The following is a 21,067-nucleotide window of genomic DNA, read 5'->3' on the forward strand; positions in this document are numbered from 1 at the left end:
GAAATGCAAGTCGAAACATAAAAGGGATTTCCTGGGCTAATCACAACATATATATGAGGTATGCATATATACCATAGAGTTCTGAATAATTTTCTTGGCCATCTGAGAGTAAAGGTTGAGTAAAGGAGTGTCCCCTCTTTCTCTCAAGCAACTGAAACATAAATAACAGAGAGATGGAGGGAGAGTCAGTAAGACTGTCCTTTCTCATCCCCAGTCTCAGGCATTTAGATGTAAGTCACACACTCACAGTATTATTCCTCTAGGATGCATCATACCTGACAGCTTTCCTTTAAGAATAATAAACTATGTTCTTCACTAGTAAAAATAAGTCTTTAGTCTGGCTTTGTTTTATCAGTTGTTTATTCTTTGTAAAGGTGGTAAATATGAGATCTTTTATTTAAGGGCCATCACAAGGAATCTGAGACATAAACACTGTACTTTTTGAATGTGAAGTTACCAACGTCACCTACAGGGTACACTTTCTGTTACTTAGCTGCATTCACTTGTGCTGATAGAGAAGCATTTGTCGCAGATAGCCCACAGCACACATTAACATATAGGCAAATGTAAAGCATTTGTAATTATAAAGTATATAGAACAGCATAATCTTATGAGTATGTTTAATTGTTCTAAGGAAAAAACCTGTAAAACCATTGCTAGGTCAAGAAATAGCACATTTTTGGAAAAATATGGACTCTTCGTGGGTTTACATGCTATCTCATGCAGTAATGCTCTGTTCTCTGGATCATTCCAACTATAGTGCATGAACTTATGAGCCCAGTGTGTGTCTAGTATTGTTCATGACTACTACATTCTACCTTGGTTATTTTACTGTTACCAAAAATATTACTTTGACTTTGCGTTTCTACAACAACTTTGCTAGGGAACTTTTTCCCCATTCAAACACTGGGTTATTTAATTTAGCTAATCCATCTCCTTGAGAACTTGCTCTAAACTGGTGCCACTCAAATTGTGGTCCATCAGTGAGGAGCTGTAAAGTTAGTTACTAGCCTGCTATGAAACTGACTATACAGTTTGTGAGTAAGCTCTTAAAATATTTATGGCAATTTGTCAAAGAAATTTTATGACTCTTGCATCTAGTAATAAAAAAAATGGGCCTTGTTTTTTGTATGTCATTTTTATTTCATTTTTCTAGAAATTCGTTTTTATACTATTTTATGAAAGTATATATCCATGAAAAATTGGAAGTAAAACAAAATGAAACAAGCAAAAATCTGGCCCGGCACCAAGACGGTTTGGGAATCACTGCTGTAAACAAACAGAAAGTGCTTGCAGAACACTTTCACTTAGTACAGCCTGTGAGAAACAGGTACCTTGAGCATCCAAAATTCTCCAGTAGGTCAACGAGAATTTTCCAGTCTGAGCAGAAAACCTTGACATGCAAACCATGTCTTTTATGAAGACTCAGCTTCCAGAAAGAATGGACTACTTTATTTGTTGTTACCAAGGTCCTCTGTGCCTGAGGACCACCACCCCATCAGTAGTCATGAAAAATGACAAGGTTAACATCGCTATGTAAACAAAAAAATTCATCTCAACACTGCTTTTCATAGCAAAAATATTGAAAACACAAAAACTCCAAAAACCAAGTGATTAGTATACTAATTTATGGGGCATACAATGATGGTACATCCCCGATCATTCAAAAATGCTTGTGGTAAAAGAATCATTTGTCATGGGCACTCTAAATAATGTGCCAGGGAAAATATTTCAGGTTCAAAGGAATATATTTAGCATGATAAGTTTTGGTAAAGAAAATGTGTAGAGATACACATACACAAAAAAATAGTGTCCATAATTATCCTTGAGTGGTAGGATTGTTATTTTTCTTTAGAATTTTCCTTTGTGCTTTCCCATGTTTTGTATCAAATACGCTTTTGTAAAAAAAAAAAATGTTTAAAATACATGAAAAAAATGGAATGGGTAGAGCAGCTGGGACAGTTTGTAAGAAAAATAGGACCATTTAGGAAGATAAAGAGTCAAGTAGTCCAAACAAAGATGTGATGAAAGCAAAGTTTGTGGAAGGCTGAGTGGAGAAGAGGAAGGTAATTTGTGCAATGACACCAGAATTTTGGAAGCTGTTTAAAAAAAAAATGGTGACTGGACTCTACTTCAGACTATATAAATGAGTATTCAGGAAAGGAGCAGGCATCTTTAGTTTTAACACCTCCCCAGGTGATCCCAATACTTTCTGGGTTAGATGCATCATTGGGGTAGATGCCAATTCTACCAAATTCTACCAAATCAGTCCATGTTGTCTAGCTGGCTCTCAGGAACTGAGGTTGCATTATTCCAAAGCACAAAACTAAAAGGGAGGGATAGCCCTCTCCCAAAAGCCTTTCTCCCCTCAGTCCTGGTGGCCTACATAAGGCTGTGGATAATGTGTGTGTAATTACAAGTTTTGGAAACACCAGTTGAAATAATCTAAGCATTCTGAATATTAAAAGCTAATTCTTTAATGAGATAAAGCTATGATCTGGAAGTTGAATGGAGTGATTGCTTTGGGGTATACAGAGCTGCATCTAAGTCAATCCTCTTGAAAATGTTAATTAGCACCAAACAAAGAACAATGGAAGCCTTTGCATTCTTCCTTGGAGACCAAGATTGGGACAAGTCATTTTGCATGTGAGCAGAATGTAGAAATGGCAAAGAGATTTAAATAACAAATTTTAATAGGTTTCATCCCACTGGGAGAGACACTTTTGACTGTCTATGACCTGTACCAATTATCATGATTCTCCCCACCGGCTGACCATAATTTTAATAACTAATCAAACTCAGCCTGCAGGTTCTGTGAAATGCCAAATTTGTACAGGCACTTTTGCTAGTTACAAAGCTAGTACTTGCTACCTGACCTTTTTACAATTTCTCCAACTACTTATTCACACTCCAGCCACCTGTTTAAATGCTCAGTGGTGATTTGGTCCTTATTGATCCCAGGCCGCTACCTGTTTGGGCAGAGAAATGACCTTCTGTGGACATCGGCAGTGGGGGAGTGGGGGTGCTGCCCTGCTGTGAGAAGAATTCCAAAAGAAGCTTGGTTGGGAATTTATTGCAGATCTAAAAAGGTGGCTAGTGCAGGTTCCTGTAGTGAAATGAGATACAGTTAAGTCCCTGGCGGTTGTCTAGGCCCAAGCAAGTTACAAGGGGGATTAACCAATGAGTCAGCCTGAGATCATGAGAGCAACCAGACTGAAATATGTGCCTCGGACTTTTAGATTTCCACACAGCAACCTCTGTCCACTTTTTCATGCATTTCCTCACTTCTTAGATAGTAACTTACATGTTTGTACTTTGGGCTAAAAACCTCATTGAAATCCCGTTCACTTCTCTTCCCTGATATGGCATTAGCATCCTCGACTCAATGCCGGTGCTTCTAAAACTTTAATGTGCTAACCAATCACCTGAGGATTTTGTTAAAATGCAGATTGTGAATAGGTCAATAGGTTTGGCATGAGGCCTGAGATCTGAACTTCTAACATGCTCCCGGGTTGCGCCTCTGCTATTGTGCCAGACCACACTATGAGTCTCAAGGCCCCCACTATGGTTTTCACACATTAGTGTGCATTACAGGCTTGTTCAAACTCAGACTGCTGGATCCTTTTCCTGAGTTTATGATTCAGAGGTGTGGGCTAGGGCCAAGAATTTGCATTTCTAATAAATTCCCAGATGATACCGATGGTTGGGGTCCACACTTTGAGAACCCCTGCCTTGGACTATGCTGTTCCCAGCTGAATTCAGCTGTAAATTTTCAGGAAGACAGGTGGACACCCCTTCCCCTGATCAAGTGCTCCTCCCTCCTCCTCTTCTGGTAGTTTATTCAGGGATGACAATGGAAAGATAATAATCTTCTTATTCTTCAGCTATCTGTAAAATAGAAAGGGAAAGCCTCCCATACTTTTAGATAGACAGCAAAGTGCTACAGCAACAGAGAAGAATGAGACAATGAAACAACGCACAAGAAAATCCAGAAACCACTCTGATCAAAGCTTGGAAGGAAAAACTGATAGATGGCATGTCTCTAGCCACAGTCGTTTGTCAATCTGTGCCATCCATGTCTGCTTAGCAATCATCCTGTACCGACTCATGCCTGAGCTTAGACTCAGACTCTGTTGCCTGGAGCTGCATAGAAAAAAACAACACAGGGTGCCTAGGTGACTCAGTCAGTTAAGCAACCGACTTCAGCCCAGGTTATGATCTTGCCATTCATGGGTTCAAGCCCCACGTTGGGATCTGCACTGACAGCTCAGAGCCTGAAGCCTGCTTTGGATTCTGCGTGTTTGGGTCTCTCTGCCCCTTCCCGACTCGTGCTCTTTCTCTCAAAAATAAATAAAAACATTAAAAAAAGAAAAAAAAGAAAAAAGAAAAGAACATCACCATTGCCTACTGTGTCAGAGTTGAAAGAGACCAAACCCAAGGCGCTGTCCATAGCAGAGCTTCTCACACACTTGGAGGATGGCTAAAGCACAGATAGTTTGTCTGGGATGGGGCAAGAGCACTTGTATTTCCATTGCACAGTTCACAGGTGCTCCTAAAGCTGCTGGTCCCAGACTACACTTAGAGAACCACTGTTTTAAGAGATAGATTTAAAGAACACTCCTGTTTCACTTGCTCCTGTTTTTTCTACCAATTAAGAAAAGACAGACAAGGAAATGAAAATGTTACTTTTGCTAATGAAGTTGATAGTGGCGAATATGATGTAGGCATTATGTCAACAATGACTTTCATGAGACAGAGCCCCAGAATTAGATGAGTGCACCCGTTCACAAGCAGCGCTGAACCCCACCAGCAACCCCTTATGAGGAGGACCTGCCCCTACAAAACGGATAGAGCAAAGAAGCAAAGCAGAATGCATGCTTCCTGCAAACAGCTAGCTCCTGAAGAAAACAAAGAGAAAAAGATTACTGAGCAGACTCAGTTCTTCCCATCAATCAGGTGAATCACTCATCACTCCCAAAGAAAGGATATTCTATGAGAGAATAGAAAGAGACCAGGAATGATGAACTAATGGATGTCCTATTTCTGCAAACAGAAGTGAGTGATTAATTAGTAGTCTCCCCTTCCCTTCCCCCTAAAAAAAGCCTAAGTGTCAAGTTTACCAATCCACTCTCATCTCAAATGTCAGGTTAATGTTCTCCTCACCCTGCAGTATTTAATTAGTGACTAAATTGAGCTCAAATTCTATGCTTTCTTAGTCTAATCTCTCTGAGCCTCAGTTTACCATCTACATAATGGGGATGGTATGATAAATCACCAGAGACTATTGTGAAAATAAAGCAAGATACCACTTTATATCTAGGAGGGACTCTTTATGGCAATTTTCCTTCTCATCCTTCTTTCTTCATCCTTTAGCCTTGTGACTTAATACAATGAAATATTTCATATTTTACTTGACCTTGAAGAACGTGTAATCTTGAGGAAAAAGGCACAAATATGGCAATGTAAAATGCAGCATAAGACAATATATTAGATGTCTAAAAAGAGATTAGCACGAAGACTAAAGGAAATAGTGTGAAATTCCTAATGGTAATACTTAGTACCTAAGTAGTTTCTCAATTCAAGATTTAAAAAAAAATATATTTCTGGGGGTGCCTGGGTGGCTCAGTTGTTTACGTGACTGACTCTTGGTTTCAGCTCAGGTCATGATTTCAGGGTTCATGAGTTCAAGCCCTGTATAGGAGGCTCTGATAGCACTGATAGCCACGGAGCCTGCTTGGGATTCTCTGTCTCCTTGTCTCTCTGCCCCACCTCTGCCCTCTCAAAAAATACACAAACTGGGGCACCTGGGTGGCGCAGTTGGTTAAGCGTCCGACTTCAGCCAGGTCACGATCTCGCGGTCTGTGAGTTCGAGCCCCGCGTCGGGCTCTGGGCTGATGGCTCAGAGCCTGGAGCCTGTTTCCGATTCTGTGTCTCCCTCTCTCTCTCTGCCCCTCCCCCGTTCATGCTCTGTCTCTCTCTGTCCCAAAAATAAATAAAACGTTGAAAAAAACATTAAAAAAATACACAAACTTTAAAAATTTATAAAAATTATAGTTCAGACTACAAGATGGGGAAGGGGAGCTAGAACAATCCTGTGGCACCTCCACTGGTGCTACATCATGGCTTTGGCTCCAGCAGGAAAGGCAGACTGTTAACAGCAGGAGAGGAGAAGGACATGGCAGGAATGTTGTAGGAACGGAGAGCTGCATGGGCAGAGGCTTGGCACAAAGCATCTAGGGGCCAGAGAGATAGACGGCCGGGCTTGGATGGGGTGGCCGTTCATTCTCCTCACGACCAGATCTAGTTCCAAGCCAATCACTAGATTTAGCAGCTCTCCAGCCCAAGTTTTTTATATCCATCGCCTGTGCAGGTTGCCAGCACGGAGAACACAAGTAGCAGTAATTTCTCTGCCTTTCATATGTGATGTTTCAATTGATTTGAATGTCTGGACCACTCTCAAAGTCTGGAGAGCAAGCGGTCCATTGTCTGCTTGAGCATAGTTCTTTTTCTTTCTTTAAATCATTGATTCTCAACCTTGGCTGCATATTAACATCACCTGGGAGCATTAAAAATAGTAGAAATCCCCCGAGTCTACCCCAAATCAACGAAATTAAAATCTCAGAGAGTGGAGCCTGGCATCTGTATTTGTTTTAAAAGTTCCCCAGATAATTGTAATTTACAGCCTGAGTCAGGAAAGTCTGTTTGAGGCCAAGGTGGTCTGCTCCCGTGTGTAGAGGTGACATTTCTCTCATTGATTTTTCTCAGGAATGATTATGAAACAATTAACAACAATTAACCTGACTGTGAGTATCCAGTGGATAAGAACAACACTTGCATGAAATTATGAAATAAAATAACAAAGGAAAACATGTTTTTCAAATATAAACTGGGGTTTGACTTCCAAGAAAAATAAGTAGTCCTGCAAACAAACTGTATTTAAAGAATTAGTTAAATTTCATGTTAGTAAATTATATAAGTTATTTAAAAAAAGATGGAGGATACAGTAACAACTTAATAAAAATATCATTGTGACTATTTCAGTTTGGATTACATCATTTCATATATATTTATCTTTTTTTAATGATATAATGGGATTAATGGGATGTTTTTGTTGATAAAGTGGTAAGTTGTTTAAATAAATATATTGGTGAAATATTATTTTAGATATAAAATTGGACTGGGAAACATCTGTCTTGGTGCTCATTCTCTCTCTTTTTTTATCGCATTTATTCATTCATTTACTCATTCACTCCTTCATTCCACAAAGATGTATCGAAGCCCCTCCTTTGGGTACCCAGCACTGGACTAGGAAATTGTTACAATATTTGTGATTAACATGGATTAGGTTTTTGACCTGTTGGTATTTACAATTTGATAGAAGAAAGGTAGTAAATAAGGAAACAAATGATAGGTTGTATTAAGTGCTATGAAGGAAACAAACAAGATATCGTGATTGGGAAAACTGTGCTGGAAAAGAGGAGTCTCTACTGAGATAGAATCTCCAGGTCCTCTCCTCCCTTCTGAGTCAAGGATAGTGTGAGGTGATGTCAGTTGTGGGACAATGGAGCTGCAAGGCACAGGGAGCAGAAGCAAGGGCAGACAGGGTGTTCAAGTCTCTGAAAGGAATATGTGCCAGAATGTTGTCACAGCATGCATTCATTATTATTTCTTTTATTGTACCACTGTATTCTTTATATCTTTTGTGCGCCTTTTTCCCCTCCATTTGACATCAATTGAAGTTGATATTTGTTGAGTATTTGCCATGTGGTAGGAGTTAAGATAGACTCTGAGGATGCAAGGACGAAAGAAAGAGACATCTGGAAGGAGGAAAAATTGTGATGTAAGAGAGGTGTTGCTTACAAGATATAGAGGTGTGTTGGTTCAGGAAAAGGCAAAGGAACATGTCTAGCATTATTTGAGCATCTGCAAAATTAAGCAGGAATTCATCCATGAGAAGGACTTTGTAGACTCTGGGGAATCAGGGTCAGGATCCAAGGTTGTTTGGTTGACAACAGTTGAAGTTGGAAGAGAAAAATGCATGCGTGTAAATATAAACAAAAATATTATTTAAACCTAGGTAAGAAAATTGGAGAACCACCTCAGTTCAACTCTCCATATTTGTTACCCAATATGAGTGCTTCAGAATAGGTTAGAGTCAGAGCTGATTTCACAGTGGTTCTCAATACCACCTGCATATTATAGTGACCCAGGGAGCATCATCAAAGCCCTGGGGTCTAAGCTCTACAACAGGCAATAAATCCAAATTTCTATGGAGTAGGGCCAGGGGACAACACCGGGAATTGGGAACAAATTTAAGAAAGATTATAAATCACCAATCTCCATAAAATGTCAACCCAAGATGATAAAATGGCACGAACACAATGTCTCCCTCAAGCTATTCTTTCCTAAACTCTCTTTCCATCCCTAATTGTCAGACATTCAGAAATTTCTAAGCACAGTCTCATGATGTCTTTTTTTTTTGTCTTGAAACACCACTTTTTTTTCCTGACTGGGAAAATTTGACTCATCATTTAAGAATAAGTTCCAATATTATGTCTTAAGTGAAACATTTATTCGTAGTCCTAGGAAAAATTAATTGTTCCTTGGCAAAACAGTATGAGAAGAGATCTGTTGCAGTACCTCTTACCCAGGTCATCATGTGAATACTTTACATATCAGATGGTAACCTTCTCAAAGGGTTAGTCATAGTAGAATGCATAGCACCTGTCTTGGGGTCTGCAATATATTGTCTTGAATGTGTGGAGAAGGGAAGGAGGGAAAGAGGGAAGGACACAAGTAAATAAGAATGAATAAAAATTGCACAGTGGGATGCCTTTGGCAGCCAGAGGGGTGCAGGTACCAGGGACCTCAGGGAAAAGGGTATAAAAAGAAAAAATAAATATGCCAGAAAGACTTTAATTATGTAAGTACTTCTAACATTTGAAACTTATTTTTAGCTTGAAAATGCTTTCTTCAAATAAATTCTTATTAAGTGATCCAATGTATAACAGATGTTGAGAATTCCCAAAGTGGGACTCTCAGACCAATAGCATCTTGGAACTTGTCAGAAATACAAATTTTCACAACATACCTTAGGTCTCCCAAACCAGAAGATCTTTGGATGGAACTCAGCCTTCTGCTCTTAGAAGTTTTTCCAGGTGTTGCTGATGTGTGGCTGTATGGTGAGGCAGGAGAGCAGTGGGATTACTTTTGTTGAAGTCAACAGCTCACCATCCCCACACTCTGTTGAAGTCACAGGTCACACACCCATTTTGGTTTTGCAGGGACCCTCTACATAAAGTCCCTAAATTCTTACAGAAAGAAATCTAATCAGCTGGCCTTGTAGGTTCAGATCCTCTTCTGTGTCAAATACGATTCTCAGTGTGGCCTGACTCCAGATGGTTCTCTGCACATGTACTTCAAGAGGAGTTTTTTTTTTTTTTAAGTTTATTTATTCATTTGAGAGAGACAGAGGCAGTGAGAGTAGGGCAGGGGCAGAGAGAGAAGGAGACAGAGAATTCCAAGCAAGCTCCATACCACCAGCTCAGAGCCCAACTTGGGGCTCAAATTCACAAGATTGTGAGATCATGACCTAAGCTAAAAGCAAGAGTCAGATACTTTAACTGACTGAGTCATCCAGGCACCCCCAGAGGAGTCATTTCTATTGATTAGTTTTAGATCTAGATTTTGTCGATTCATACAACTACATATCTAATTATTACCAGAACTTTTGCCTGAAAAAAAATCAGTTAAAGCAGTTGCCATTTTAATACACACAGCCAGTTCAACACTGCACACTTTGTACCAAACAGTGTCTTCGTAATATTGTAACCTTTGTGACTGGCCATCCACACTTCTTTTTTTTTTTTCAATATATGAAGTTTATTGTCAAATTGGTTTCCATACAACACCCAGTGCTCATCCCCAAAGCTGCCCTCCTCAATACCCATCACCCACCCTCCCCTTCCTCAGAGCTCACCAAACTCCACACCCGAAAAACAAATAATCCAGTGAAGAAATGGGCAGAAAACATGAATAGACACTTCTCTAAAGAAGACATCCAGATGGCCAACAGGCACATGAAAAGATGCTCCACACTTCTGCAGGTAACTTAGATATAGCATATGCTGAGCAAATCCCCAAGTTTCCATTTTAGTGAATCACATGTTAGACAGTTGAAGTCCTTATTCTGAGAAGCAGTCTAATCTGAGGATTTTTTTCCTACTCTACTTAAGAATTCATAGCTGTGTTAATTTAGCATCCCTCCTCATTACATGGCTTCTGAGTAAGTTATATAGTAATGATGAATGATAAATCAGATGGCCAGGCCTATATTACTCATGACATTTTAATAGTATTAATCTGGGATAGCTTTTAATTGTCCATTCTACAGTCTTTAATGCTAAGAAGATATAGATGTTTCTATTATTCTAATTGTATTTCAAATAAATGTATGGGCTCAGATTTTCCCTCTAACCCTGTAAAAAATAAGGCTAAATTAGAGATGTCTCTATGCATGAAAAATGAATTATTTTACAGCAAAACCTTGATTAATCACACTGGAACCTAGCAGAAACCTCAATTAACTGTACATTGTCTGCACTTGGCTTGTCAGAAAATGACATAAGGGATAGGAAAATAAAGTTTCATCATGAAATTTAAAAAATTTTTCAAAAAACTTTCAAGGCAACCTCCCTAAGCCTTTAATCTAGTTAAGTGACAGTTGTTCAGATAACCTTGTGATCCAGTAAGATTTTCAGTTATAAAACAAAAAGTCAATTATTTTCAAAGGCTCCATTTGCAAGACAAGAAATGGACTAATGCATTTTCAAAAGAGTTTCACCAGGACTATTGAGACAAATTGGGTTAATTTCTAAGTTATCAAAAAGACCACTTTCCAAGTGTTCTACTCAATCAAACTTTTATTACACTAACTGCATATATTGATCACATTTAAGAGAAAGAGGGAATCACCCAGAAAGGTAAAATTTCAAGATAATTAATGCCTTCCATATGAAGCACCAAATATTTGTAAATAAGTCAATTTGGTTGTGGTCAAACTGTGACCTGATTCAACTGGAAAGCGATTGTTTTATGTGTTACTGATGGCATCAGTCTCATTCATAAGAGAATAGTTGATACGGTAGTAACAAGACTATAAAATATTCTTATACTACAGACAATAAAACTCACTATATTTCTTTGTTTCTATAGTAAATAGGTCCAGGCTGTAATCTGTAAATCTTAAAAAGGAAGGAAGGAATGAACGGAAGGAAGGAACGAAAGGAAGGAATGGAAGGAGAGAAGGAGGGAATAAAGGAGGGAAGGAAGGAAGGAAGGAAGAAAGAAAGAATGAAAACCATTTTGGTTTTATCTGTAGCTTCCCTTCCTGCTATTTCTGACTGCTACTATGATCTGGAGCAAGATTTTCTGCAAAGTTATTTGGGTCCTAGTCTGCAAGTGGCTCTGTCTATGCTACTTCACAGCTAGAAGGTTGTGGGGACAAGGCAGGCAATTGGGACCAGAAAAGCAGAGTACAGGAGATTTATAAGCGTTTAGGCAGTAGTATGTCAGAGGCCAGGGAAATAAGTTGAGATCAGGAGTGCAAAATGAGATTTCTAAAGGCTGTGCAATAGACAGTACCTGGGAAATTGCCAACCAAAGGATCAGAATAAAACACAAAGTCAAAGTGCCAGGCAAAATAGTTAGCAACTAAGAGATTTATGGAGATTGAAGCAGATTGAAGAATTTCAAGAGGAGACACAATGTTTGGAATCAGATATAAGGAAAGAACACCAACAGAGAAGCAATTGATAGATCTTACCTTTAACATTCATTATTTTTTACATCCTGCATCCACCCACTTCACTCCATCTGTGATATCATCACCCTATACTTGAGCTATTCTATCTCTTACATGAACTTCACTGCTATCAAAGTCTTTCTAGCTGGTCTCTTGCTGCAGGAGATTCTGTTGCTGTCCCACCCAGGTCCTCTTTACCAGGTAGGGCTGCTAATGGTGGGGAGTTGCATCCTTCCCCTAAGACTTGTTTTAGTGTAGAGGGAAGTAGCAGGGAGACCACAGCCTCTGCTCTGAAGGTATCCTGCAGCCAGCATCTAACTGATACCAATATGCCACAGGCCAGCTTCCTTGCCTGGAGAGTAGATGCATCTGTGATGCCACCTATGCTCCAGAGTTCCCTGTAGGAAAAGGCTGACTGATACTAGCTAGCAGTTAAACCAGGTCTTCCTTGAGCTTCTAATCTGGCTGTATTCCAGTTCCCTCTATTCCTTACTGGTTGTGTTTGGAGTTTACTCACGCCCTACATACTTGTATCCCTCCTTCTTAGGCCCTGCTTCTTGGAAACTTGATTTAAGTAAGATACACTGACTGCACCAGTAAATCTAGTTCTTTAACTTACAGTAATAGCATGATTTGCCAAAATTGCATTTTTAATCTCATTCCAGAGAGAAAAAGTCCACATCATTAAAATGAATGAAATTTGTATTAAAAAGGAAAAAGGGGCAAAGTCAATTTTTGACTTCACAGAGATTGGATATTGTGTCTTACTGGATGTGTCTGGAATATGTTTGAGGAACTCTCTGAAAATGAGCAAATACATACAACTGAGAAAATGAAGGTACTTTAGAAAGAAAAAGGATTTTTTTTAAAGAAGTGAAGCAGAGGAACTAAGAATTCTTGTTGGCTACTTTGACTTTTTCTTGGGTACATCACATTCATGAACTTTGTCACAATGATTCAGTTTTTTGTTGATTTCCTTGACCACTGAGGCTCTTTATGACTTAAGAAACTTGCTCAAGATCATATAACTACAAAGTCTTAAGCTGTCCTTTAAACCAAGGTATCTAATTCTGAGCCCTTTGTACAATCCATCCACCAATGTATTTCAAAGAGCATTCTAAGGAGCATTGGACTGGGGAAAATGCATAGGAAAAAAAGAAAGAAGGGTAATTTTAGTGATTTATGTGAATTTGGAAAACACTACATGTTATATCCTTATTGGGAGTAATTCTCCCTATGTGTCTCATATTTTCATACGTTCTTCTGAACAAAAGCATTTTAAGAATTTAAGAATGTCAATGTAAGAATATTTGTATGGGGAGACATTCCAAGCGAGTAACGTAGAAATGCTTCCCTCTCCTCCCTGGCCAGATTTGCTTATATTTCTGGTTAATAAAGGTAATGTCCCTTTCTGTAGGGGAGGATAGATGGGTTTGCTAGCAGTTCTCTTGTAAGATTAGGGGTTGCCTAAGCTCGGTGTTCCTCTGATGTGACACAGACAACTGGGCCCTCCAGGCATCACCCCTGTGGAACTTGGGAAGCCAGAAGGACCCAGGAAAGCATGGAGCTCATGTCACCTGCTACAATGATAATAATACATGGTTTAAATCCATTGTCTCTTTATTAGCCAAATCTGTGGAAGTCTGAAAGCCAGCCTGGCAGCCTCCTGCCATGCTACTTCATAGGAACTGCATGACCACTTAAAAACCCCCTTTCTAGGGATTCCAAACTCCAAGAAAGTGCTCTAAGAAGTGTTCTAATAAGGAAACACATTTATTTTCTCTTTTCCCTAATGTGACTAGTTTTCTTCTATCGCGCATTGATATGGAATATAGCCCCACGGTGACAGAAAGGCAAAGGACAGTGCTAGTTTGGGGGCTCAGAAATAACATTATGCTAGCTGCCACTTTCTGTCTTACTTGAAGTTTGATTCTCCCCTTCCAAGCACAAACAGGGGAATTCAAAAAGCAGCTGCTACGCCTTCTTTGAGTCACTGCTTTTATTTGCTTTTCCTGTATCAACTACCTTTCTGGTTTTAATTACATGGCTTGGCACATTCTTGAAGTCAGTATAAATTCCTAACAGAGATTTTCTCCTCTCAAATGGCAGCTGTGGAGGAGGCCTTAAACATTAGATCAAGAATCTACCTGGATGTCTCTGCGTCCACATCTTTTCTTCTGCTTACTCTAATTGCTATGCAGTACTATCTAACCTCTCAAAGAGAATCTGACTTTCTTCTCCCTCCTGTTGCATTCCTCACTATAATGGTATAAACAACTAAGAAACTGGAATAATGTGATGTGAACTCTTCTCAAAGCCCGTCTGAGAATTCTGCAAGAAGAACTACCAAGTAATAAAAAAGAACTCAGCTGGAAATATACATTGGAAAAATAAATTGGAAGATGGCTTTAAATGCTTTTGAGTGGTCCCAAGGAATATAAAAGGAAGCAGAATACAAAAAAAAATGATAAACAAAACTTTCAGGGCTGACTCAATAAGTAGCTCTTAAAATAGCTGTGAGTTTGCCTCCTAACACCCAGCAGGCTGCCAATAACTAGACAGACAAATCGAACAATTAGATGTTATGAGGCAGCATCAGAACAGACCCATAACATAACATCCTGAGAGGAGCCTTAACCGTTGTCTGAATAAAAATGGTGCTAGGCACAAGAGATTGTTCCTGACCTGCACAAAATAGTGGGAAAACTCTTATGAAATGCATTCCTTTATTGAGCATCTGTGATGTGTCTGATGGTCTGATGTGTACTAAGGATGCTGAGATGAGAGACACAGATATTTCCAAAATCCAGAGGAGGAAACAGATGAATAAACTAGTTAATAAAGTATGGTTTGGTAAGCATTATGAAAGCAATGCATATATGTGTTGTTGGGAGATCAGGAAAAAGGCATTTCACCCAGATGTGGGATATATGAAGGGGCTGAGTCCTGATATGAGTCTTTCTCAATTGGTAGAAATTTTTCGGGTAAAAAAAATCCAAGAATAGACCTTCTAGGAAACGGTTGTGGTGTGTTCAAGGGCATCAGGCTGTGAAAGGGCTGGTGCTTTTGGAGATACTGCAGGCCACTCTGAGTGTAGTGTTGCAAACACATGAGGAAAGATTCAGAAATAAATCTGGAGATTGGGAAGAGGCAAAATCATGAACGGTCTTTTGTGCGATACTCAGTGACTTGGGATTTCATCTGGAGAGTTAAGAAGAAACCACTGACATGGTTTACAGTCAGGCAGTCAGGTATCACTCTTTCTTCCTCTTATGACCTTCAGGGGGCGCTAACACTAGCTAGCTGAACAGCTCACTCAGTTTATAGATCAAAGTATACACTTCTTTATTTTTTTAAGTTTATTTATTTTTGAGAGAGAGCTAATATGAATGAATGAATGAATGAATGAATCCCAAGCAGGCTCTAAGCTGTCAGTGCAAAGCTGGACATGGGACTCCAGCTCATGAACCACGAGATCATGACCTGGGCTAAAATCAAGAGTTGATGTTTAACCAACTGCACCACCCAGATACCCTGTACACTTGTCATAAAATGAATTCTAAAGTTGGTTAAGCTGCTTTTGAACACAGTGTTTCTGTTTCTTGATCTAATTTATATTTTTCTCCTTATTTAAATTGTTTCTACAAGTAAAGATTATAGTTTCTGTGCTTTACAAAGACTAAAAAACACTAAGGAAACTGCATGCTCAATTATATATGGTAAGTTACAATCAGAAAAAAAAAATTGACAGTGTTAATAAAGAATCCTGAAAACCAAAGAAAGGATCTTGTTTAATTGGCACATTTATAATGCCACATATCCCAGCGGCAGTGGAAATGAGAAGCGGAAAATTGGCAGCAGATACCTTAGAATTTGGCATATGTGTGGACTCTGGCCTTAGGCCAACTAATGCATTTCAGCCAAACCTGAGAATGGCAGCCCCCTGCACCTCCTCCTTCCTCTTCCTCTTCCTGTGGATTATTCTCTCAGGTGGTGTCATCCTTGTACCTCTCTGGTAAGATCCTGGATCCTGACTGTTCTTTCCTTTATATTGTTTCCACAGACCTAGCTTTTTTTGCAGAAAGACATTTTAAAGTCTGGAACACTCCACAGAGCACATCAAATTCCAAAAGCTGTGTTTTATAAGGCTCAAAGATTTGCTTCTTTACGAAACTACCTTTGGTTAATACTGCCTAAATAGTTACTTGGATGCTTCAAACTATAGTACTAAATAGCATTGTGATGAGCATCAAAAATGGTAGGATAGTTTATTTAATCTGAAAAACTGCATATTTTTCTATTATTTATACTGTAGTGCTTGACATATCTCACTGTGTTTTTCATTTCCTTGCAATTGCCAGCCTCCTAAATTGCTATTTTTTAAATCATGTTTCTATTACATTCAGATTTCTTTCTAGACAAGTTACTCTGAGGGGTAAAAAACCCACTTTTGATCTCAATTTTCCTGGCATTAAGATTCATCCATACAATTAAAAACCCTAAAGTTTATGCCTAGAGAGAAACTAGAATTCTTTCAGACTTATTTTATAAGACCAAATTTCCTCAAGTCTATGCCGTTGCTTACTTTTGCCATTTAACTATTTTTTATGGAGCTAGTAAAGTAGAAGTTCTGGCATTTCTGTTCATGATATAAAGGGTTTTTTTTAAATTTTTTAATTAATGGTATTTGTCCACATGAAGGCCAATAGTGCTTCAAAATTACCAAAATAAATATGAAAAATGAATAAATATGAAAAAAATATTATGAGTTCATTATGTTTATTTTGCCTTAAAAAGTATTGTTGCCACATATGAATAACATTTTGATGTATTAAGAAAGGAATCAACAGTTAAATAAGCCACCAATTACACTGAGTAGGAAAGTATTTCAATCCTCTAGCAATCAATGCAATACTTTTTGCTTAAATTTTCTATGTGTGTAATTCTAGAGAAGATAAGACTTCATTATACTGAGTATAACAAGAATATTAGAAGAAAAAATGTTATCTGCTATGACCTTGAAAGGTTAGGCTTTTGTAATATAACAAATACACTGTCTAGACAGCAGAGGTGTGATTCTAGCTTTTGAATGAACATGGTTTCAAATGATTTGTCTGTATTGGGTCAGTCATTTCAATCAGGAATCACCAGCTCTATATATTCAGATTAGTCACCTGTAACATGTCACATTTTTATTTTTTTCTTTTGATTTTTATTGTTTCATAGGTAGCCTCATCTTTGACCTTCATCAGCTTTCAAAAATTATGCTTTACAGTTTTGATCTGTTTTTATTACACAGTGATTTATTGTTGTGGCAAAATCATACAGATGTGTGTGTTGGGGAGTATATAGAAAATTTTGTTGTTAAAACACCATAGCTTAATTCCATTTTTTGAATGGAAGTTTTCTAAGAGAAAGCTGTTTGAATCTGAATCTGATACATCCCAAAGAGGTGATGAATTGAGACCATGTATCTACACTTTTCATTAATGTATTCATTTCTGTGTTTGTTCATCCATTAAGTGAGCATTTTTTGATGAACAAAGCACTACTAAGAGGCAACCATAACAACTATGAGAAATGGAACCAAGGACATATGCTTCTGGCAGTAGTACAGACGACACGCTCAGCAACGCCCTCCTACTACAAAATAAAGATCTTAGGTCAATTGTAACAGCATATATTGTACTAAATTCCTAAAATTTTAGGAAAGGAATTCTCCGATGATCTAGACACACTCACAATAACAATAATTAGCTAAAACTTAGAAAAAAAATTAATGTTAAGCAATCTGGAAACCCAGCATTCATGCCTGTAAGTTCTGAGATTGGAAACTAATGTGGGAGGGAGGGTCTCATTAAAATGCTGGAAGTGAAACTGAGATCCCTGCATTTGGGACCCTCAAGAAAGGCTAAAGGGATCCCAAGTCAGCAGCAACTTGTGGCTGCCAGCATGAGAGTCCAAATCCTATCTAGAGGAAATCTTCATTTTTGGCTCTCAGGAATCATACACATTAAATTCAGCCAAATGTGAGCTTATCACAAAATCGAAGTAATGAATATATAAGATATAAACCACCACAGTGGAGAGTCTGCAGAAATAACAAACATATCTAGACTTCCAAGGACTTAAACTAAAATTATTAAATATTGACTATAAAATAATACATATGAAATAGTTAAGGAAATAACAGCTGAAACACAAATATAGCACAGAATGAGAAATTACTATAAACAATTAAACAGTTATGGAAAAGATTCACATAGAACTCTGGAAATCATCATCACTGAAATGATAAACTATTGGTCACTGCAAACCTATCAGAACAGCTAAATTTTTTTTAAAAAGTGATAATATTAAATACTTGTAAGGATGCAGAGAAACTGTATTTCTCATACATTTCTGGTGGGAATATAAAAGGGTATAGCCACTCTGGAAGACTGTTCATCACCTTACAAAATTAAATATGCAATATCATTTGACCCAGAAATCACATTCCTGGACATTTATCCCTAGAGAAATGAAAACTTATATACACACAAATACCTGCATACAAATATTCACAACAGTTTCACTGGAAACAACCCAAATGTCCTTCAGTAGGTGAATGGTAGAAAGTTCTGGTATATTCAGGCAATGGAACTGTTCAGCAGGTGTTCTAAATGATATATTATGGAAGGAGAGAAATGATTTAGTAAAGGTTCAAGAGTTAAATGAAAATAGTAGAGAACTTGGTAAGTACATAGTAAATACAGCATGCATTATATGCCAAGAGGGGCTGATGGATCAGTGTTAGTATTTCAAGTACTTGAATCACTTGGAGTCAGGGCCGTTAACATATTGATTGACTTTAGACATTAATAAGTCTTTATGATGAACAGTCAGGGTTACCCACTATCTTGATCTGTTTGGTACCATGACAAAATACCACAAGCTAGATTACTCAAACACCACAAATTTATGGGGCACCTGGGTGGCTCACTTCGTTAAGCGTCTGATGTCAGCTCAGGCCATGATCTCACAGTTCTTGAGTTCAAGCCCCACATTGGGCTTACTGCTGTCAGCACAGAGCCTGCTTCAGATCCTCTGTCGCTTTCTCTCTGCTCCTTTCCAGGTTTCTCTGTCTCTAAAAAAAATAAATAAATAATAATAATAATAATAAATAAATAAATAAACAGAAATTTAATTTCTCATAGTTCTGAAGGCTACGTATATATGATCGGCCTGCCAACATGGTCAGTTTCTGACAAAGGGTTTCTTCCTGGCTGAAAACAGCTGCTTCATGGCAGTGTCCTCGCGTGTTAAAGAGAAAGAGCAAGCTCTCCAGTGTCTCTTTTTTTTTTAATTTTTTTTTTAACGTTTATTTATTTTTGAGACAGAGAGAGACAGAGCATGAACAGGGGAGGAGCAGAGAGAGAGGGAGACACAGAATCTGAACCAGGCTCCAGGCTCTGAGCTGGCAGCACAGAGCCCGACGCGGGGCTTGAACTCACAGACCGTGAGATCATGACCTGAGCCGAAGTCGGACGCTTAACCGACCAAGCCACCCAGGCGCCCCTCCAGTGTCTCTTTTTATAAGGACACTAATTCCATCATGAGGGATTAAAACATACACACGCACGCGCACACACACACACACACACACACACACACACAGAAAACCCTCCATGTGTGGGATAAAGACAGTTTAAAAATTCCTAAACTGAAAGACTTGAAGAAAATAACCAAAAAGGAAAAGGTAAAGAATATGAAACTAGTGTTAAAAGACTTGGATGATGAATGGACAGGTCTAACACAAGCCTAATGGGTGTCCCAGACAAGTGACACCCTCAGGATCTCATGACTTCATCTAACCCTAACTGCTTCCATCTCCAAATACTATCATACTGGGGATTAGGGATTTAACATATGATTTATAGAAGGGATACAAATATTCAGTGCATAATACCCACTAACATAATTAGAAATAAAGAGAGAAAATGATGTACCTAATAAGGATGAAACTGGGAAATACAAAACACTGAAAAGGTATAAAGAACAAAGTATGAATTAATAGCACAGTATTTCTTTAATCTTGTAAGCTATCTTGGGAAAGCAATGATCAAATAAATGCATTGCTTAAATGAATGACAGAGATAACAAATTGAGGAAATAATGCTATCACTGTGGGGTAAAGAGAAAAGATGGCTTCAGGACTGGAGCCTGCAAAATGGGTTGAATTTGAATAGAAAGGCCATTATGTGGAATATCCAGAGCTGATTCTTGGAATCTGATGAAGGGACCTGCATTAGTCTTCTCTTATTGCCACACCAAATCACCACACACTTGGCAGCTTAAGCAACACAAGTATATTATCTCGCAGTTTCAGAGGTCAGAAGTCCAGAAGACATTGGGCTAAAATCAAGCTATCAGCAGGGCTGTATTCTTTTCTAAAGGCTCAAGGGGAGAATTCATTTCCTGCTCATTAGTATTATTGACAGAATTCAGCTCCTTGCAGCTGGAGGGTCCATGTTCCATTATCTTGCTGGCTGTAAAGTGAAAACCATTCTTACCTTTTCTCTAGAGGCTGCTGCATTGGTTGGCTTCTGGTCTTTTCCTCTGACAGCAAAAGCAGGGGTTTGAGTCCTTTCAAATCACGTTTCTTTGACAGCACGAGGACAGCTTCTCTAATTGCAACAGTTCATGTTGTTAGACTACATCCACCTAGATAATTCAGGATACTCTCCTTATCTCAAGGTTCCTCACAATAATCACATCTGCAAAGTCCCTTTTGCAACATAAAGCAACATATTCATATTTTGGGGGACTAGGACATAGACATCCTTGGGAGCTATTATTCCACCTACCACAGGAACATCTGGAAGAAACAGAGGGTCTAATTTAAATGATATAGGATAATGGAGGACTCTGAAAGAGTCAAGATTCTGATACAATTTGATATATAAACAAAGTTCATTGCATTTGAACCAAATCAATTGTATAAAGAGTTTAAATTTTTTTCATAAGGGCAGCAGGAAGCCTCTGACGTAGTTGAATGCATCAAGAGTAATACCAAATCAAAGTTACATGCTAGAACTCTCTGCTTGCCACTTAGACAATGCATTGAAAGGGAGAAATCTAGAGGACAGAATTGAAATCTAGTTTTAAGGCTTATAGTAAATTAAACTAAAGAGAGGACCATATAAAGAGATAAAAAACTGTGGCAGAATAAAACATAGGAGTCTGAATCTGAAAACTTGGGGTGCATTAGTGGTTGTTCTGCAT

The sequence above is a fragment of the Prionailurus viverrinus genome, chromosome C1, assembly GCF_022837055.1.
Source record: "Prionailurus viverrinus isolate Anna chromosome C1, UM_Priviv_1.0, whole genome shotgun sequence".
In the NCBI taxonomy this organism is placed as follows: Eukaryota; Metazoa; Chordata; class Mammalia; order Carnivora; family Felidae; genus Prionailurus; species Prionailurus viverrinus.